We start from the raw sequence: 22,606 nt of genomic DNA on the forward strand, positions 1-22,606 counted from the left end.
CTTTGCCCATGTCTACTGAATAACAATCCTCATGTGTGTGTGGAGTTTAATACAATTTGAAGCATGCTAACAGTCTCAAAAGCATACAAAACGAATATTAAAGTTTGATGCGTTGCCATGACAACAGTGTTTGAGATATCACAATTCTTTTCAAAGGTCTACATCTGCCATGTCTTGACATTATTCTGATAAAAGTTTAAAGCAAATCGGGTAAAAATAAGAGGGTGATCTCAAAGCATGTTGAAAGCGACACTTCCTGCTGCAAGTTGGTGGCACTATAACTTTGACTCACAATAGTCACAATAGTTTAATCAAAATCAATTAATGTATGCAGAAGTTAAAACACTTCCTGTTTCCCTTTTCTCGCCATAAATTTGTTGCCTCGCTATGGCCAAACCGTTTGAGATATCCAACATGTTTGCAATTCAACAACTTCAATGTCTTAGCACCAAGTTAAGAAAGTTTGGTGTAAATTCTTTAAAGCCTGTAGGAGTAGTAGTATAAAATTGATAGCCTGTTTTTTCAAAAAGTCCACATTCAAACCAAAATAGCTGGGTTACAATAATTACAATAGGGTTTCAGCACTTCGTGCTTGAACCCCTTATAATAAAACATTCACTGACACTAGGGCTAGGAATTGACACAAATTTCACATTTGGATTCAATTTTGATTCAGAAGCTTGTGATTTGATTACCTTCAAATAAATATTGATTAATTCGGGACTTATCAGGTACAGTACATTGCAATTTCTTCAAAGAAAAAAATCTCTCTCAAATAATGCTGTAAACTATACAGGGAACCACAGCTGGTACATTATTATGATATTAAAGGTTAAATTTAATTGATTTGTAAGTTACTTGCATATAAATTACACAGAAGTTTTTTTATAATAACGTTATAATACATTTTTAATGACATAATTATGTTTCTGCTCGTTTTTTATGTAATGTTAGACCTAAACATTTAAATGGTTGCTGTCTTAAAACGGATTTATACAATCAATATTGAAGCACATGTTGAGTACAAATTCAATGAATATGCAATAGTTCATTTTTGTAGCTGACTGATGTTTTTGGACAATGAACGGCTTTTCTGAGGTAAATGTGATGGTAAATGTGACATTTTTACAAGCTATTTTATCGACGGCTTTCCATGGTTGAAACACTAACCGTGGACAGCCGTCAATAAAATAGCTTGTAAAAATTGGATTGATCGATTACATGTGGCATGATACAGATTTCGGTAATTTGTACTTATCTTTCAACTTACCTAAGAATATTCATTCATGGTTATTTTGTGTTGTAACTAGTAAAGTGGAATAGATGATTGGTTTACGTGCGCTCTGCTTGAACTGAAGTGCTACAGCGATCTGTCACGCCACAGAGCCCCAAGAAAGAGCATGTAACTCCTCGAGAGAAGTCTATTGTCTCACTCCAGTCCATGGGAAAGTGGCCCATTTAGGTTTATTGTGCTTTTCACCCTGATCTCCCCCGAATTAGTAGGATTCAGCTGGATCTCTCAACTACACAATTTCCAAGACCTGCCCCATTCAACTTCTGATTGGCTAGCAATGTTAGTTTGGTTGAAAGTGAAAGCTGTGTTCCTCTCATAACATTGGTAGGCGAATTCATGAACTCAAACATAATATAAACATTTTTTTTTTTTTTTAAATGTAGAGCTGTGTCCGAAATCGCCCCTATACCCTTAAATATGGTAGTGGTTTGTAGTGGTGTCCGAAACCATAGTGGACAATGTTGAGTGCACTCATTCAATCTCACAATGCACTGCAAAAACGAGTGTACAACCGATGCACGCTCAACCACAGACGTAAGGCTTGTTTGAGATGCATCAGCGCTGTGCAGACCGTTCGGCGTATGACATCAAATTACAGTGAGAGCGATTGTAGAGCATACTTGAATCTCGAACAAGCCTATTATAAATACATGTCTATGCACTCAGCGGCTAGAGAATAGCCATAATGCACTGTGAGAGTCGCGCGCTGAATGAATTCCCGCGTCTTACCTGGAGATGGCACAGAAATGGGGGTATTTTTGTTTCAATATTATAAATAAATAGATTATGATCCACAAATAAATCTAAAGAGATTCACAAAAAAATATCGCATGTACAAATTAATAAAATGCGATCCACAAATATTAGGAGTTTCACAAAGATTAATTAAATTCACAAATATGTAAAATGAGATTTGCTAGCATTTGTGATTTGCTTTCTGTACATTTGTGAATAGCCTCAAGCATTTGTGGATTCTGAAACAGACAAATCTACAAATAGAAAATTCTGTCATTTATTACTTACCGTCACAGTTCCCGTGTCTCCCGGACTCCATTACCCATGATCCTCCTGTTTCCACACCTACACTCACTTCCCTCGTCATCTCCCTATCAGCACTCATCATCTACACCTGGAATTTATCTTCATCACTGCCTTTATAATGGACTCACTCCCTTCACTCCCTGTCTGTTCTCTGTTGTGTTTACGTGTGTGTTTGGTGTTCCCTGCCTTTGTTGATTAAAGTACTCTACATTATTGTGTAAATCCGTATCTGCCTTGTCTCTATACCAGCGACCGTAACAGAAGAACGGACCTAAACCGACTGGATTTCCACAAACCAAGCATGGGTTTGTTCCTCATCACCAAGGCTCCTACTCCTCCCGTGCCTCCCACTACCATGTCAGCGGCGGATCGGCTCATTGGGCTTCTGCAGTTTGGACGTTCACTGGAGAGGAATGTGGAGGAGTTTGTTGAGTTAGCTTATTTGACAAACTGGTCGGATGCTCGCTTGATCGCCCTGTTTCTGGATGGACTGGACGAGAACACTATCCGCTTTGATGAACCTGACGATTATGTTTCCTTATATGATACTATAAATTTAATTTTGTATTTAAATGGCTCTAAATTCCTTGTCGAAGAGGTTCAGGATTTTAAGTGTAACTCTCATCCAGTCCTCCCGGAAGCACGGGCGGCCTGGCCAGTTTGTCAAGCTCCGTCTTCCTCCACATACCCCTCCAGTGAATTGTTCCCCTGTGTCCTGCTGGACCCACCTACCTCCGCTGGGTCCAGAAGAAGGAGGAAGAGGAAGAAGGCTAAACCATCTCTAGTCTCCACCGCCGAGCAAGCCTCTCCAATCCCCGCTGAGCCCGCTCCAGTTCCTGTGGGGGTTTTGATAATGTATGAGGGGATGGACTGGACCCCAAGCGTCCCCAGTAGCTGCCAATGAGCCAGCCGCTCCAGTAACTACCAACGTGCCAGCATCTCCAGTCTCTGCCGAGCCAGCGTCTCCAGTCTCTGCCGAGCCAGCGTCTCCAGTCTCTGCCGAGCCAGCGTCTCCAGTCTCTGCCGAGCCAGCGTCTCCAGTCTTTGCCGAGCCAGCGTCTCCAGTCTCTGCCGAGCCAGCTTCTCCAGTCTCTGCCGAGCCAGCATCTCCAGTCTCTGCCGAGCCAGCATTTCCAGTCTCTGCCGAGCCCTCAGCTCCAGCCGCCGCCGCCGAGCCAGCCGCTCCAGCCGCCGCCGAGCCAGCAGCTCCAGCTGAGTCTGTGTTCCCTCCCTGCCTCCCTCTCCCACCTCCTCCCATCTGCCTTCATGCATCATCTCCGCACCTTCCTGTCAGCCCATTAGCTAACCCTCAGTCTACAGCTACCACGAGGCCAGGGGCCCTCCTTGGCTCCAACCTCCCTCATCTCCACAGTGGCCCATCAGTCCACCAGTTCCTCCAGGCTCCATCCTTCCTCCGGTTCCGCATTGGTCATTCGTCGGCCTGCCCTCACCTCAGGACTGCACTCCTCTGGTTTCACCTCGTCCCTTCGTCCCTCTGGCACCGTTGGCTTCCTCACTACCTCCTGCTCAATTTTGGTCGTCTGTCGTTCTGGCTCCACTGCGGCCTTCTGGAGCCCCTGCACCTCGGTCGTCAGAGACTTCAGCATCGCCATGTCCCGCTGGACCCTCACCGCCGCCTGGGCTCGTCTGCAATTCGGATACAGCCCCTGACCCACCATGGCCTGCTGCAGCCCCTGACCCACCATGGCCTGCTGCAGCCCCTGACCCACCATGGCCTGCTGCAGCCCCTGACCCACCATGGCCTGCTGCAGCCCCTGACCCACCATGGCCTGCTGCAGCTCCTGACCCACCATGGCCTGCTGCAGCCCCTGACCCACCATGGCCTGCTACAGCTCCTGACCCTCCATGGCCTGCTACAGCTCCTGACCCTCCATGGCCGCCCACGGCCTCTGACCCTCCATGGCCGCCCACGGCCTCTGACCCTCCATGACCCACCATGGCCTGCTGCAGCCCCTGACCCACCATGGCCTGCTGCAGCCCCTGACCCACCATGGCCTGCTGCAGCCCCTGACCCACCATGGCCTGCTGCAGCTCCTGACCCACCATGGCCTGCTGCAGCCCCTGACCCACCATGGCCTGCTACAGCTCCTGACCCTCCATGGCCTGCTACAGCTCCTGACCCTCCATGGCCACCCACGGCCTCTGACCCTCCATGGCCGCCCACGGCCTCTGACCCTCCATGGCCGCCCACGGCCTCTGACCCTCCATGGCCGCCCACGGCCTCTGACCCTCCATGGCCGCCCACGGCCTCTGACCCTCCATGGCCGCCCACGGCCTCTGACCCTCCATGGCCGCCCACGGCCTCTGACCCTCCATGGCCGCCCATGGCCCCTGACCCGCCATGGCTCATGGATCCAGGGCGCCCACCCCCCCCGGTTGTTCTATCTACGGCGCGAGGACGCGCCTACCGGGAGGGGGAGGTACTGTCACAGTTCCCGTGTCTCCCGGACTCCATTACCCATGATCCTCCTGTTTCCACACCTGCACTCACTTCCCTCGTCATCTCCCCATCAGCACTCATCATCTACACCTGGACTTTATCTTCATCACTGCCTTTATAATGGACTCACTCCCTTCACAAATTAAGATATTTTAGTTGAAATCCATGGCTCCGTGAGGCCTGCACAGGGAGCAATGACATTTCCTCTCTCAAGATCCATAAAGGTTCTAAAAACACATCTAAATCAGTTCATGTGAGTACAGTGGTTCAATATTAATATTATAAAGTGAAAAGAATATTTTTGATGCACCAAAAAAACAAAATAACGACTTATTTAGTGATGGCCGATATTAAAACACTGCTTCAGGAAGCTTCGGAGCGTTATGAATCGGTGTGTCGAATCATGATTCGGATCGCATGTCAAACTCCCAACGGCTGAAATCACGTGACTTTGGCGCGCCGAACTGCTGATTCAATACACTGATTCATAATGCTCCGATGCTTCCTGGAGCATTGTTTTGAAATCGGCCATCACTTTATAAGTTTTTTTTTTTGGCGCACCAAAATATTTTTGTTGCTTTATAATATTAATATTGAACAACTGTACTCACATGAACTGATTTAAATATGTTTTTAGTACCTTTATGGATCTTGAGAGATGAAATGTCATTGCTCCCTGTGCAGGCCTCATGGAGCCATCGGATTTCAACTAAAATATCTTAATTTGTGTTCCAGAGATTAACGAAAGTCTTACGGTATGGAACGGCATGAGGGTAAGTAATAAATGACAGAATTTTCATTTTTGGGTGAACTAACCCTTTAAGCCAGTGGTTCCCAAACTTTTTAGCTTGGAGTAACCCCTGAAGGGATTGCCATCCTTCTGCATACCCCCTCTCTTCCACTTAGACTGCAGTCACACCTTTACCATTAAATTGGCAAAGCGTGACAGTACAGTTAGAAGAGCGATTGCATCGTTGGCCCAGTTGGGGGTGCTAAATCTAGGCTAATATTGAAAGTTTAAAAGTTACTTTAATTAAAAGTTTCACAGAGGCCTTATTTCCAGGGCAATTGCCTGTCACTATTCACATGTTCAAACATTTTTACTGTTGCATTATGAAGTTATGGATCTATGAATTTGACAGATGTGACAAAGTAACAGGACAAATTGCATCATTGGCCCAATTGGAGGCGCTATATCTCAGCTAACTTTGAGGGTGCGTTAAAAGTTACTCTGGGGCCTTATTCGCAATGCACTTGAATGGCACTATTCAAATTTTCAGACATTTTTACTGTAGCATTACGAAGTTATGGACCCATGAATTTGACAAATGTGACAATACAGTTACAGGAGAAATTGCCTTTATTGGCCCAGTTGGAGGTGCTGTATCTCAGCTGCCTTTGAGGGTGTGTTAAAAGTTGCACTAGAGTCATATTCCCAATGCACTTGACTGTCACCTTGCAAATTTTTAGACATTTTTACTTTAGCAATTTAAAGTTATGAACCCATGAATTTGACAAATGTGACAATACAGTTAAAGGAGAAATTGCATTATTGGCCCAATTGGAGGTGCTATATCTCAGCTGCCTTTGAGGGTGCGTTAAAAGTTGAGGCCTTATTCGCAATGTACTTGACTGTCAACTTGCACATTTTTAGACATTTTTACTGTAGCATTACAAAGTTATGGATCTATGAATTTGACAAATGTGACAATACAGTTACAGGAGAAATTGCATTATTGGCCCAATTGGAGGCACTATATCTCAGGTACCTTTGAGGGTGCGTTAAAAGTTGCATTGGGGCCTTATTCACAATGTACTTGACTGTCACCTTGTAAATTTTTAGACATTTTTACTGTAGCATTATGAAGTTATGGATCTATGAATTTGACAAATGTAACAATACAGTTACAGGAGAAATTGCATTATTAGCCCAATTGGAGGCGCTATATCTCAGCTGCCTTTGAGGGTGCGTTAAAAGTTACACTAGAGCAGGGGTGCCCAATAGAGAATGAGAATGTTGCGTCACAGCATTTGACTCGCGTTGCATTTCAGGAAGGTCGTCGCAATATTAGAAGGATATGCTTTCCGTTGCCATGGTTACTTTGACAGTAATACCGCCAGACAGAGAGAAATAGCGTGATATTTGTTTGCAATTTTGTGATACGCCACAGTTTCTTGGAAAGAAATGGATAACGACGAAGCAAAAGAAAAGGGGCTCTATCGGGAGAGACTAAATATCACCGCCAAGCATCGCCAAGGGACATTCTAAAACACTTAACATAGCTTACTGTACTAAGACAGTGATATTTACAGACCAAACTCAGTAAACATCATACTAATAAAGTGAAGCAGATAGTCCACAATGTGAACACAACGTGTTTAAATTCACGAGCGTTTTCGTCACATAGAAAACTGTTGAGAAACGTTGCTTAATGTAGCCTACTAAGTGATATTACAAGATCAAATTCGGCACCATCCAATTTTCTTTGTATTATGCTTTATTAGGATAGTGTTTACTAAGTTTGGTCTTTTAATGGCACTCTGTTTCTTTATGGGAGGAAAACAATTAACGTGTAATTAAATGTGTTGCGTTCATATTCTGGGCTCATGTGGTTTTCTGTGCGTAGAATGCGCTTTATGGTGTCAGTGTGGCACAGTGCAAGAGTTCAGACCCTAAAGTTTAAGCAATTAAAAGCAAATTTTAGTGTAGTGCAAGGAAGGCCTTAGCCATGTATTTGAAGTAACAAACAGGCATGAAAACAGGTCAGGGGTGAAAAAGGTGAGAAGTATATTACCCCCCTAGGGGGGTCCGGGGGCATGCTACCCCGAAAGAAAAATTTAAATATTCCATATTTTAAAGCATCAATCTGATGCATTTTGAGATGCTTTTTTTGCCAACCTGGGGAGAGCTGGAGAAACTTAACTTCAGCCATGAGTCAAAAATTATTATGGCCTCCTTACTAAGTATTATGAAGGGGGATCGAGGGAATCTTTATTGGTGTCGATTTTCAGTTTTTTTTAATGATAGGCTTTACGCATCTGTCAGTCATCCCCACTTGCTATTTGGGGGAAGAACCTAGCGCTATGATTGGTCGAACTCTTCTTCTTTTGCTGTTGCTTGATTTGAGGACTGCGCGTGCACAGAGGCGTCACCAGGTTTTTGCATAGTTTAGAGTGACAAATTGTACCAGCGTACTTTGAAGTCAAAATGCGTATCCGCTATGCAAATTGCGTACAGGTTGGCAGGTCTGCTTATTGATAGAACGGTGGACCACTTTACCTTTTGCCTTGTCAGTCCCCTCACCTCAAAATCTACCTCCTCAAAAACGGTAGCGTTAGCTAATAATTTTCCACCAGAGCTTTAGCTAGCTGGCTAACGTTGCGTTCTCTCCTGCTGTGTTCAATGACTCAATTCGTCAAGCTGTAGCTAAAGTTAGCTAAGTCTATGTCAACAGAGCTCCTTTGTAACTTAACTTAGATATACCAGAAAATATTAAAATTATTGAAACCATCCAGGGCCGGATTGGGACTCATTTTCAGCCCTGCAGTTTCATGCCTTAGACCGGCCCACTTTAATTCATGACTGACTATATTAAAATAATGTAATTAAAACCTCAGTATATAAGTCTGCAATAGTGCACTGTTCTCTACAATAATTGTATTTTTCAAAAATATCTTTAAATACCCATGATAGTACAAATGATAGAACAAAAAAATGCTAAAATTTGATATAAAGTTATTTTTATAGTTATAATAATGATTTTATAATGTGAACCATTGATTAATTCTCTAGCCATCTAGTGGCTGTAGTTAAAAATTCATGTTATTTTAATTTTAATTTAATTAAGTGTTTGCTTTCCAGAAGATGGCAGTAATCGTCCACTAAAACCAGGCACATTTTTCATGTCTATCACTATGAATGAAATTTAGAAATGTAGATCTTTATTAAAGTGAATTTAACATAAAATTTTGCTATTTTATATAAATGTATATACTTAAATTATTACAAATTGGGGCAAATAAATAAAACAAAATACCATAAATCCTACAAAATTGCACAACTTTACAGTAAAATATTAAAGTAGGCTATTACGTGTTACAAAATCACATTTTTACTCTCTGGTTTAGCTAGTTGGATAGAAAAATGAATATTGTTGGCCAATGTGTAATAGCATAGCAAGCAACATAACATAAGTGATAGGCCATATTTTATTATTTGCCTACTATTATTACGATATGAGAAATAGCTGCATGCCTTTATCTTTTGCATGTTTTCCCCTCTTCCTTTTTATTTATTTACGTTACTTTATCTTTTGCCTTACCATAATTTAGTGTTGATTTAGAACTTGTCTCGCTGTCCCTACAGACGTCACCTCATCCCTTCTTCTCGTATACTTTTGAGTGTCTTCTCCGAGCGCACACTCTGAGTCCCTCCCGACCAGGTTAATTTACCCACCGAGTGACATGATATCATTGACGTTGCGTGGAAATGAGCGGTAAAAACCCGATCGTGCATTCGTTTGTTTGTTTTTTCTTGCGCGGGTGCCCCGTGCCGCCCTGTGCCGTCCAGGCCTAAATCCGTCAATGAATGGTTTTTAGGAAAAAGTTAGGCTACTCAGCTTAGAACATTTGGCCGCGTCCACAGTTTCTAGAGCATCCATATTTCAACCCAGGGGCCTTATTTGCAATGCACTTGAATGGCACTATTCAAATTTTCAGACATTTTTACTGTATTATGAAGTTATGGATGCATGAATTTGACAAATTTGACAATACAGTTACAGGAGAAATTGCATTATTGGCCCAATTAGATGCACTATATCTCGGCTGCTTTTGGGGTTAAGTTGCTTTTGTCAATTCATGGCTTCATAATGATAAAGTAAAATTGTCCATAATTTTGCATGGTGATAGTCCAATGCATTGGGAATGAGGCTCCAGTGACACTTTTAACGCACCCTCAAAGGTAGCTTAGATATAACACCTCCAATTGGGCCAATGATGCTCTTTTAGTTCAATTACTGGTGTTTTTTTATTGCTTTTTTTGGTTAAGAAATATTTTGCATTTTCTTATTTTATATTATTTCTGAGTATGATGTGTTTAAGATAAGTTTGTACAACATTTGTCTTCATGTTTCAGGCATATTTCTGCAAAGATATTTAACAAATTGTTTTAGGCTACATTTACAAGATGTTGATCACTTCATGTGTGGTGCACTTGGAATGAATCTTTTTTTTAACCAGACTGTTAATAAAGAGAATGTTATATAAGTCATATTGTAGCTAAGTTAAGGTGACTAGTGAAACAGTTAAAAAAAAAACAAAAAAAAAAAAACAAATCGTGAATCGGTCAATCGTTCTGAAAAATCGAGATTTTATTTTTTTGCCATATCGCCCAGCCCTATGTACCCCCTTGTGTCACCTCACGTACCCCAGTTTGGGAACCACTGACCAATCAGATAATGGACACATTGCGCTAACCAATCGCAACACACTCTCTCAACAAACAAACACAGCTTTATAATTGTGGGTGGTCACGTTGGCTTAGAAAGGAAGTACAGGGTTCTTAAACAATGGTACAGTAAAAAGATGTTTAAAATATAGATTTCGTTAGACCATTAGTCTCTGTGTTATGGAAGCAAACTATATTATATTTTATGCGGCATTTAAAAATGCCAGAGAAACAGTGTAGGCTATCTTTTTGATGTATTGTTATGGGAACAACGGTATATTGGATACATATGCATTATGGAAGCGTCACGTTATTCAAGATTGAGCAGAAAGCCTCAATAATTAGTTATTAACTTAACTAAATGAATTTAACCTTGTGATAAACATGCAAGTTTGCAAAATAGATAAAACTGTCGTCATATTACAACAGCATTTCCCAGTTTATCAATCAAACATTGATGGATATGAGAAGCAAACCAGCTATTAAACATTATTTAACAGGCCCTTAATATTTTAAACATTAATTAAACGTGTTATGGTTACCGTTGTTTGTAGAGAAGATATAGACTTTTTAAACGTGTGACAGGTTGTTGAATTCCATATAGATTATGCATTTCATTTATTAGTAAAATGTCCAGCAGTCAAACACTTGATCATACAATTAATATTTCAAATGAATCAGACTTAATAGAATTTGATTGTAAAAGTTGTTTACAGCATCCAAAATAAATGCAAAAATTTATTTTTAAGCATTGCAACCTCTTTATTTGCATTATCCAAAACCATAGTACATGCTGCAGTGATGCTGAAGCTCGTACTATTACATCACTGATGGTCATTCAGGCCCATATTTGGTATTTTTTATATATATATATATATATATATATATATATATATATATATATATATATATATATATATATATATATATATATATATATATATAATATCCATGGGTTTCATGTGACGTCACTGTATTTTATCACCACCATATTTGTGTCCAGTCACAGCTGCGCGACATGTTTAAGTCTATGGTGACAGCAGCTACAACTACCAGAGGAAGGCCAGCGAAACACTCTCAGAAGGTTCACAACAAGTTTACAATATGTCTAGGATATGTGGTGCTGTTAGCTGTTTTAACAGTCATCAGAGAAACCCCAAACTACAATTTTATTCGATTCGAGTTAGATTGGCGGAAATGTTGGCTTCAATCAGAAGGGACCAAACCACTGGCAGCCAAACAGCAATGCACAACAATAACTGCTGGCACTGTAATTTAACATTATAACGAGAACACTATTATAATAAAACGTGAATTCTCTATGTTGTTGTTTCAGCGTGTTAAACATTGATTACATAACTTAGTTCAAGCTTCACTTGTGCATTCGCGTCATTTTGTGCAGATAAAACTCATAATATTACATTTATGAAGTATAAATATCTGATTAATCTCATAAAGGATGTGTTTCGTTGAGGTAAATAACCCGCTTTATTGTAGAGCTTTATTGCACTGATGATCATCTATAGCTTCAGCACGAGTGCTCAAAAAGTAATGCAAAACATTAATAACTATGATTGGGACTGTCTTATTTATAGCCTTCTGTTACGGTATGCTGGTAGAGAGATGAGGCTGATACGGATTTTCACAATAACAGATAATACTTTAATGTAACAAAGGTAAGGAACGCCAAACATACACACTAACAAAACAGAGAACGGACAAGGAGTGCAGGGAGTGAGTGCCATATAAAGGGAGTGATGATAATAGAGTCCAGGTGCAGGTGATGAGTGATGATGAGGAGCTGACGAGGGAAGTGAGTGCAGGTGACGAAACAGGAGGATCATGGGAATTAGAGTCCAGGGGAACAAGGGATCTGTAACACCTACATGATATTATAATCGTATATACTTGTAATATAATGTTTTGAATTCTTTGGGCTTAGTTGCTGTGTTTCGGAGTTATAGGAAGAGCGCATCCCCTACATTAGTTAAAGTTCATCTGTGCGTGATTTTGTGCAAATACTTGTTGTAATGTTATTTTTATTTTGTATAAATATCTGAATTATCTTATATAGGATGTGTTCCGTTAAGTTAATTAACCTTCAGTTAAGTTTACGGGTTTTGATTCTCTTCAGCTTCAGCGTGCGCAGCTCAAACAGTTTGATGTCCACATATTCTTGTTGAAAAAATTACAGTGGCTGTAGCATTTCTATAAAAAAAAATGTCAGAATATTATTATTTAACTAATAATATATTTTTAATTATGGTGGTTGGATTTGATCGTGGATTTGATCGTGCTGTGCTGTGTAACAACAAAAATCAGCAGGCTTCTGGTGCCCTCTGCAGGCATTTGTTATAATATATAATGTATTTATAACATTTCAGGGGAAAGAGCTCTTGATGTGTTTAAATATGCAGATTAGCTTGTTTTGGTTAATTTAGAAGAAATTTACAGATGCAAACAGACGGATGGTAGTAGGCTTAAAACAAACACCATCTAAATGTGTAGGGTTAGGGTTAAGTTTTCTTTCCATGGCAGCAAAAATGGACCAAAATCTTAAAATTGTCCACTACACGAAAGAAGTATTCCAATAACACCAAAATAATTAAAACGATTTATTGATTTGTGCAAAAAAAAAAAATATTAGTGAAACTATGTCCCTCTCCTCGGTGCAGTCATTTATTCTAAATATATAGCTACTTGAAAATAGTAGTGTAGAAAACATGCACATTGTGGCATAATTTCCTTTGCTGTTGCCTGCTCTTGTGATAAACCTAGTGAATAAGACCATGGTCTCTGTGTGAACTGATTATTTTGTAGAAATCTGTGGAGTATGAAACAATTGCATGAGTGAGAGGGAATTAAAATAAATTGGTAAGGAAGTCAGAGTTGTCTTAATATATTTAAGGGTTTATTATTTTTTTAAATAAATAATTATGAGAAGTGCCCTTTTTCCACTTGAGCCCCTGCCCCCCAAAATGTCTGTACACGTCCCTGCGGACGCAAATATGGCGGCGGGCTTAGCGGAAGTGACGTCTTTGAAACCCATGGATTTTACAATAACAAAAACCCATGGTATTATACAATATTATATTGTGCAAGTGAGATATTATAGCTACTGTAGAACGGGACACCCGTTTACTGCCACTGACTTGTGTCACGTCGCACCGCTTGTAGACAGTATCACTAGCTGCATTTACATGGACACTAATGAAATATGTTTGTTTATAATGATTATAATGCCTTTTATTTGCTGCATTGCCCCGTGCCGCACCACTTGTGTCAGATCTGTGAATGATCATAATTCGTGAATAACAATCTGGTAAACTTTCTATCCGTAAGAACACTCTGATGAACCGTAATAATGTGCATGACATGTTCTAATCTACATCATTACTGCCATGATCAGTATCAATACAATAAGAGTCCCCCTTTTTGTAAGACATATAATGCAGACCTTATACATAATTACACCCACAAAAATATGTACAAAAACAAATTAGAAGATTAATCACAATAAAGTATGTTACATTTTATAAACGGGGTGTTTTTTAATCAAACAAACAGCACTTCAGCTCAATTCGAACGAAGCGCTCGTGGCGGAATAGTAGGAGCTGAGGGAGCGCTGTTCAGGGGTGAAAAATGAGTCTGTTCCTGCCCAATTGTAAAGTGAAACATCATTGGTTGTAGCGAAAGTGTGTCCACTTATTTGTGGATTTGTCTGCAGTCGTGATGCTAGAACTGTTAAATGCGCAGGAAGAGATCCACAAATGCACAGAAAGCAATTTACAAATATACAGAAAGCGATTCACAAATAAATGCTTGCATAGTTGTGCTTGTGACATAAAAACATATTTGTGAATATGTTTTTTATTAGCAAATCTATGATAATTTTTTCTGAATCTCTTTACATTTATTTGTGGATCATAAATCTATTTATTTGGAATATTGGAACAAAAATACACCCATACGCCCGCAGATGAATCAGTCATCCATTCATTTTCCAACCACACTGGTCCAGCGTATCATACAGGTATAAATTCCTTTTTAATTGATCGTTAAATCATTTAATTAAGGTTTGTACATGCTAGTTTCCATGGCAGAGTTCAACATAAATACCAGTTTGCTACGTTTCAGATGAAACATTATTAAACTGCAAGCACAAACTATGTGAAATAGGCAACCCTTCCGGCGCACTCAGTGTCCGAATTCACTCACTCGTTTCATTCACTCCTTCAAGTGGACTATATTAGTGGAGTAATGTAGGGAATAGTGAATGAGGGTATAGGGGGTGACACAGCATAGGTCTCTCATTTTTTTTTCGGTTGTCTAGAAGGGATACAGTGCAGCCAAACGCCGCACACCAGAGTGAAATTTTCTGAACGATCATGTGACACTGAAGACTGGAGTAATAATGATGAAAATTCAGCTTTGCATGACTTTTCAAAAACATTACAAATAGTTATGTTTTCAAACTTTTGACTGGTACGGTAACTGAACTTTATTTCAGAAGGAGGAAAATGTTTATTTTTTTTCATGCAAGTTTGACTTACTTAGCACTTGTGCGTTTCTGCCTCTCAGAGTCGGTCTCTCTCTGTTTTTTGCTCTCCACAGCCAGGAAGTTCTCCTTCTGCTGGTTCTCCCATTTCACCAGCATTTTAGTTTCATTATCCCCTAAATTTTTGGCTATTATAAAAGACAAATGCACACAAATTTTACATTGTCATATTTCATCTTCAGCAAATCTCCTTTTTGAACTGTAAAATCATTTTCTAAGGGTGTGTTCACACTTGGCATGTTTAGTTTGATTAAAAGTTGGATTAGTTTGATCGTGCCGACGCGATCACTTGCATTTTTTTTCTGATAAAAGTGGAAACAACTTAAAATACTCAATTTTATAGTAATAATAATAAGAGTAATACATTGTTCGAAATAAACTGTACTTTTATTTGTGTAAACTCACAATAACAAGAAAATGTTGTTCCTTTGTAAAATAAAGAGAACAAACAGGATGTGCTTTCTGCCGTCTCGGTCTCCGTGAACTTGAGCGCATCAAAAAATAAACCCAAAGTCAGTGTATATTTGCCTCACAGACATGAGAAATATTCCTATATATACCTAAAGCTTGAAATGTCAAGCGGTTGTCAACCAATTTAAGTGGAAAACAAATATTCTCAGATTATGTTCATATTAAACGTGTGTATAGGCAAGTCCACTACTGCGATGACGACTCACTCAGCATCGTCAACTTACCTGTAATCCCTGCAGCCCGAAAACACAGAAAACATTATCAATAAATTATTAAAATGTTTAAACAGTGTCTTTGCAGTTTTTACACAACACATTTATAATCATTACTTGCTGCTGCAAGCTTTATGTGTGCGCTTGAGAGCGGATTAGGCAATGTGTTATATATAGACAATTAAAGGCTCATTATTATGATTTATTTATTTATTAGTTTATTTGACAGGGACAATGCAGTCAGACATAGCTACAGAACAAAGTTTGTAGCTGATGTGATGGACATAGAGTTTATTGCGAGTGATAATTTTCAACTCCCGTCCCTGGATAGGCCTTTCTACAATAACACATAATAAAACAATATTAAATTCTAAAAAAATTCTAAAAAATTGAAATGGCTTATTAATATATATATGCGATTAATTGACTAATCACTTGTCAACTAGATAAATCTTAGTAGAGGGCAGCCCTAAAATGAACCAAAAACAGGACGTGTGTCACAGACACACCAGGCTCTGCACCCAGCCAATCATGTCGCACTCCCTCACCAGAGTACTAATCACATGCACCTGACACTCATCACCAGTCCAATCAACAGCACTATATAAGACGCTTACAGTCACTCAGTCATTGTCCGGTCTCGTTAATGCATACTAACCTGAATGCTTACCATACGGACTCCTTACCTGTCTCCAGTGTGTCTCCAGTGTGTCTCCAGTGTGTCTCCAGTGTGTCTCCAGTGTGTCTCCAGTGTGTCTCCAGTGTGTCTCCAGTGTGTCTCCAGTGTGTCTCCAGTGTGTCTCCAGTGTGTCTCCAGTGTGTCTCCAGTGTGTCTCCAGTGTGTCTCCAGTGTGTCTCCAGTGTGTCTCCAGGATCCTCCAGGATCCTCCAGGATCTCCAGTCCTTCGTGAGTGTCTTTGTGCAGTCTCTGTTCCCAGTCTCCTGGTCATCTTTGAATCTGGTGTGAAGAACAAGTTCAGTGTTCCTGTCTTGATATCCCCTCTGTCTGACTCTACGTCTCTCTGCCTTCATCAAGCCTGATGTGAAGATCAAGTTAAGTATTACTGTCTTGATATATACTCTGTTCTGGAAAACTTCATCTGAGATACTCACCTGCTACTCCTCTGGTTGTCTCAATAAACATCATAACCTTTACCTGTGTCTCCAACCTCCTGTGTTATGTAACAATGTGATGTCACAAGATAATATCACCTATTCTAAACCAAGCATTCCCTGGTTTTTCTCGTCATAGTCACAATATTGCCCATATTACAGTTCGTTACAGGTGTCAGAACCGCATCTTCTTGCAGCAGATTTTCATTTGTGTGTGATGGAGAAATTTCTGGCATTGTTTTGATGCAAAATATACATTCTGTCTGTTCGGTCTTAAAAATGACAGTGTGAGCAAACCAGGGCTAAATGTATCATTTTCTTTTTTGGTCCGGGCCAAAAGAACCAAGAGAACCAAACTCCAATTGTGAACACACCCTAATATACCAAAATGTTTACTATAATTTACCAGAACGATGGATTTTGGTGGATGGCACTTTGCGGAAGTTTCTTTTGATAAAGAGGTTGATATGGGATAGGATGATGAAGGGTGGAGCGAGATTTGGACGAGAACGATACTCCATTATTAGTTTATACCGCTGAAACTTCCAGTATGTGTCACTGCGCTCCTGAACCTTAGAGAAGGTATGGCTGCACAAACAGACACAAGGAGAAGATAAATGCATGGATGGATGGATCATTTGATGGCTACATACACCAGATGGATGAATGGAAAAAGAATACCTGAATGTGGCAATGAGCAGGTTGACAAGTAGGATATTGGTGACCATTAGGAAGATGACCAGCAAAATGACCACAAGCCAGTTGTATCTGGTCTCTCTACATGGCTCATTCCCTTCATTAATCAATGTCAGATTATCTGTGCAGTCCGGATTCCAATACATTCCAGCTACACACACACACACACACACACACACACACACACACACACACACAAATATACAATATAGTTCATGCTAACAAAAACTTGCAAAATATTATTAATTGTCAAGAGAAGTGTAAATCAGAAGTGAGCATACTGTCAATTTCTTCCACAGGAATGTGTCCAAATATATGCAAATATGGTCTGTACAATACTCGCCGAAATGCTCTATCAGGGCTTGGATCATACGAATATAGTAGTGCTTGATTGGCCACTCCATACGCGATCAGAAACACCGCCAGAAAGAATAAGAAGAAGAACGCATCCTTTATCTGTGGTTCAAAAACATTCATAGAAAATAGAAAGAGGAGATATTTAGTAGATATAATGGTCTCCAGTATTTTTCAAGTACTTAAAAATTTTATTTACTATGGTCGACACACAATGGGATTTTTAGTATCTAGAGAAGTCCTTTATTTATTGAACAGAATTAATGATCTCAGGTTCAAAACAAATCAAACTCTATTGAGAGCATGATGTCACAGAAGATAATTTCAATTTGTCCCTCAATTCTTAATATCAAACAAAAATCATGTTATGAAAATTAATGTAAATGAAAATTCTGTCATTTACTTACCCTCAAGTTGTTCCAAACCTGTATGAGTTTCTTTGTTCTGCTGAACACAAAAGAAGATATTTGGAAGAATGTCAGTAAGAAACAGATCTCGCCCCCCTTTGACTACCATATAAAAAAAAAAAAGTTCCTACTATGGTAGTCAATGGAGGGCGAGATCTGTTTGGATCGGTTCAAATTATTTCTTATTTCCATAGTATTTTTTTTTCTCTATACTATGGAAGTCAATGGGGCCCATTAAGTTTGGTTACTCATATTCTTCCAAATATCTTCTTTTGTGTTCAGCAGAAGAAAGAAATTTATACAGGTTTGGAACAACTTGAGGGTCACTAAATAATGACATTTTTAGTTTTGGGTGAAATATCTCTCTAATCTACAGTCTATAGCCTAATATAAAATATGGCTTTTTCCTGTTTATCTCACCATTTTGCCAAATATGATGATTTGGGGACCCAGCTGTTTGTGAACAGCGAAAATGTGAATGAGTCGGAGCGTGAAGACCATGTAGTCTATACACAGTATACCACGTCCAAAGTTGTATGACCAACTGAACATCCTGAGACAGACACGAAGGCACATATATATACACAGATTATTACACAAAAATGTAGTAGAATGCTGACAGGTATGATGAATATTAAGAAAAGGATAGCGGCTAAGTTGTGACACCTCAGCTTGTTACAAACCTGCAATACTTATTATTGAAATAACTGAAATTGTGAAATATTATTAATTACAATTGAAAATAATTTGACTATTTTAATATAGTTTAAAATGTAATTTATTCCTGTGATCAAAGCTGAATTTTCAGCATCGTTACTCCAGTCTTCAGTGTCACATGATCCTTCAGAAATCATTCTTATATGCTGATTTGCTGCTCAAGAAACATTTATTATTATTAGCAATGTTAAAAACAGTTTTTGCTGCTTAGTACTTTGTGGAAACTTGCAGAACTGTCAAGGGCTATTACCTGCAGCACAAACCAACAATGAAGAGGAAGATGGCAAGAATATCAAACTTATTCCACATATCCTGAACATACAGCATCAACCTCTGAGCAATTGTATTGCTTTCCATAGTGATTGCCTGGGAATGAAAGACAGCAAAAAGTGGAATAATTGGATAGATTAAACATTATACCAAACATGAAAAACTCTTTCTTATATCTTTGTATCACTTGCAGTGTTGGGGAAAACTACTGATGCATGACAATATTGCATTACTCCTTAAAAAAATTAACCAATTGATTTAGTTACTTAGTTATTGGAAAGTAATGGAATACATTATTTTTGCATTGGGCTACATTTTCTCACCTGGGCTGGGCTCGCTTGTTTGTTTTTAAATAAAAAAGGTATAATTTTGGCAAATATAAAGGCCCTTTCACACCAGAAATAAAATGAAATACAGCTGCAAGCAGCGATACAGGGCCAAGCCCTGAAAGGGCTGTAGCACAATATGGAGCAGGAAGAGCAAAAACAGCTCTATTTTTCTGCAGCCAAACACCAATGCACAACATTAATAACTACTGGGACTGTCGTTTACATAACATTATAATGAGAACACTATTGTAATAAAATGTTGTGAATGCAATGTGTTTAGTTGTTTCAGCGTGTTGTTGTGGGAAGTGCGTGTCTACAGGGGTTAAACATTCTGACAAGCACATAACCTAATATTAAATTTATGTAGTATAAATATCTGATTAATCTCATATAGGATGCGTTTCGTTGAGGTAAATAACCCGCAGTGCTTCATTGTACTGATGATCAGCTTTAGCTTCAGCACGAGCTCTCAAACAACACAAAACATTCATAACCATGATTGGTGCTGTCATATACATTATAATTGTATACACTATTGTAATAAAACATTTTGAATTCTTTGGGCTTAGTTGCTGTGTTTCCGTGTGTTGTTACAGGAAGAACGCATCCACAACAGAGCTACATTCTGACTACGTAACTTAATTGAAGTCCATCTGTGCATGATTTTGTGCAAATATAAGTTGTAATATTTTGTTTATTCTGTATAAATATCTGAATTATCTTATATCAGATGTGTTCTGTCGAGTTAATTAACCTTCTAGCAAAGTGCTTCAGTTTATGGGTGTTCAGTCTCTTTAGTTTCAGTGTGCGCATCCCAAACAGCAATTATGTTATTTCAAACAGTAATTAAAGATGTTTACTATTACTGTAAAATTAAAAATGTTTAATCATTTTTTCAAAAATATTAATGCATTATTTTTAATAACAAGCACTTGTATTGTTCTCATATTATTTTCATCAACATATGGTTGGATTAAAATCATTTCCTTATTATCCGTAAAGAGGCTATTTAATTTCATTTATCCATGGCACATGGATTTTTTTTTTTAATGTAATGTTGTCCAATGGCTTGTTTGCATTTAGGTATTTTGTGTTATTTTATTTTTATTTTTTTGATTTTTTGGTAGCAATCCAGCGTTAGCGTCAGTTCTGGCAGGTCATGTCAGTCAAGCTCACATCAGCTGACTCCCAGGTGACTCGCATCTACCTATAGGATTACGACGCCTATAACAGCATGCATATATAAGCTCCTCAGTATTATCAGCAGCTATCGCATTTCTCAGGAGCAAATTACCCTCCTCCATCCCCAGCTCCTCCTCTCTTCAGTCAGGATTGGCCTTATGATTCCCCTGAATCAAACTAATTCTTGAAATATGTGTACATGTTGAATTATTGACATTATATCTGCATATGTCGGTTCTGTTCCGTTTACCCTAAATGGGGTTATTGCTGCTCTCCATGCTCTTATCCATGCTAGGTTGCATCAAAGTCCCTTTAAGACAAGTCATTTCACTCGGCGGCCATCTTTGAAACACCTCTCGGGCATCCTGGGCATCATGCCCTATCTCTTTGTATGGGGAAACATCAAATTCTCCAAAACTGTTCGCCAACCTTATGATTACATTTCATATTTGAAATCACCAATGAAATCTGACAACAGCTGTCTTATAAATGTTTTATCCAAATGCTCGAATCATGACACAAAACTGTATTTTTTAGGCTGGATCAAGCTAATGCGCATGCGCAGCCCTAAATGCGCGTCTCTTCTGCCTTGTTTCGGAGGCGAGCGTCTGACTGTTTCTATAGAAACCGGTGCTTCCAACGGCTGCTGCAGTGACGCGATGACTTTACCAGTCGGCGATTGGCTCTTATTTAGAAGGTGGGACTTATTCCGCCATATTGCGCGTTACACTTTCTCCCATTCAAAACAATACGATTGACACGTCTTGTGTTATTCTATAGTCTTTGGTTGCATGGATGCACAGGGAGTTCTTGCTCAGAACAGAACCATACCGCCAATACAAACTCTATGCAATTATCAATCATATTCGACGATAGTGGTCCTGACAGAACTTTCTCTGGTGTATGGTAATGGATTATGTACAAGATCCACCTTATTCTTGTTGGCACTACTGTAGAATTGTTTTTAACCCTCATGTTGTGTTGGGGTCATTTTGACCCGAAGAGGATTTTCCCGTACCTGAAATTGCTAGTTAATGTTATCTCATTGGACTAAAATTTGAGGCCTACGATCAATCCGTTTCAAAAATGAATACAAAACCTGTCCTAATTTAAAGAAAACAAGTTGACAAAAAGATTGAATCCAATATTTGGTAATAAAATAACGTAACATAAGTTATTTTTCTGCAGGCCCATCATTTTTGACCGGGAACACCACAAGTGTGATTTTGTGCCATTTTGCAATAAATAAAAACAAAATAAAACCATTTCAAATCAAATTTCCTATTTAATTAAATTAAAGCATTCTAGTGTGATAAACAGTGCAAATTGTTTTCATATTTTATGCAAAATTGACAAAATTATCCACAAAAAACATGTAACGTCATGCACGTCCTGATTTTGAGTTAGATGCATTCCTGGGTCAACATATTTTGTTGATCCTGGAACAACATTCCAGTCTGAAAATTTAGTGTTATGCTATGTTATGTTATGTTATGTTATGTTACGTTATGTTATGTTATGTTATGTTTATAAAGCACATATAAAAATAACCACAAGGTTGACCAAATTGCTGTACATTAGAAACAATACATAAAAAGACAACTTCAAACAACAGAGTAAAATACACACAAACAAATTCAATTGTTGTTAAACACTGTAGATAAAAAATAAGATTTTAGCTTTGATTTAAACATGGAAAGAGATGGTACCGTTCGAATTGCTAGAGGTAAGCCGTTCCATAGTTTGGGGCCAGCCTTTGCAAAGGCTCTGTCCCCTCTATGTTTTAGCTTAGTCCTGCACACAGAGAGTAATCCTAGATCCCCCAACCTAAGTGACCTAATTGGGTTGTGAGGGAGTACCAAAACGGAAAGGTAGTCTGGAGCTAAGCCATGTAAACATTTGTAAATGAAAACCAAGATTTTGAACTCTATTCTAGATTTGACCGGAAGCCAGCGCAGAGACGTCAAGATGGGAGTAATGCGATCAAATTTTTTTTCTGCCAGTCAACAGCCTAGCAGCAGCATTAACCCTATTCCTACCCCTAAACCTAAC

General features: G+C 39.1%; 1 pseudogene; it reads right to left on the reverse strand.

Annotated features, from left to right (window-relative positions):
- Positions 1 to 22,606, reverse strand: part of LOC125256050 — a 122,829-nt pseudogene that overhangs the window by 3,402 nt on the left and 96,821 nt on the right.

The sequence above is a fragment of the Megalobrama amblycephala genome, linkage group LG20 (assembly GCF_018812025.1).
Source record: "Megalobrama amblycephala isolate DHTTF-2021 linkage group LG20, ASM1881202v1, whole genome shotgun sequence".
Taxonomy (NCBI): domain Eukaryota; kingdom Metazoa; phylum Chordata; class Actinopteri; order Cypriniformes; family Xenocyprididae; genus Megalobrama; species Megalobrama amblycephala.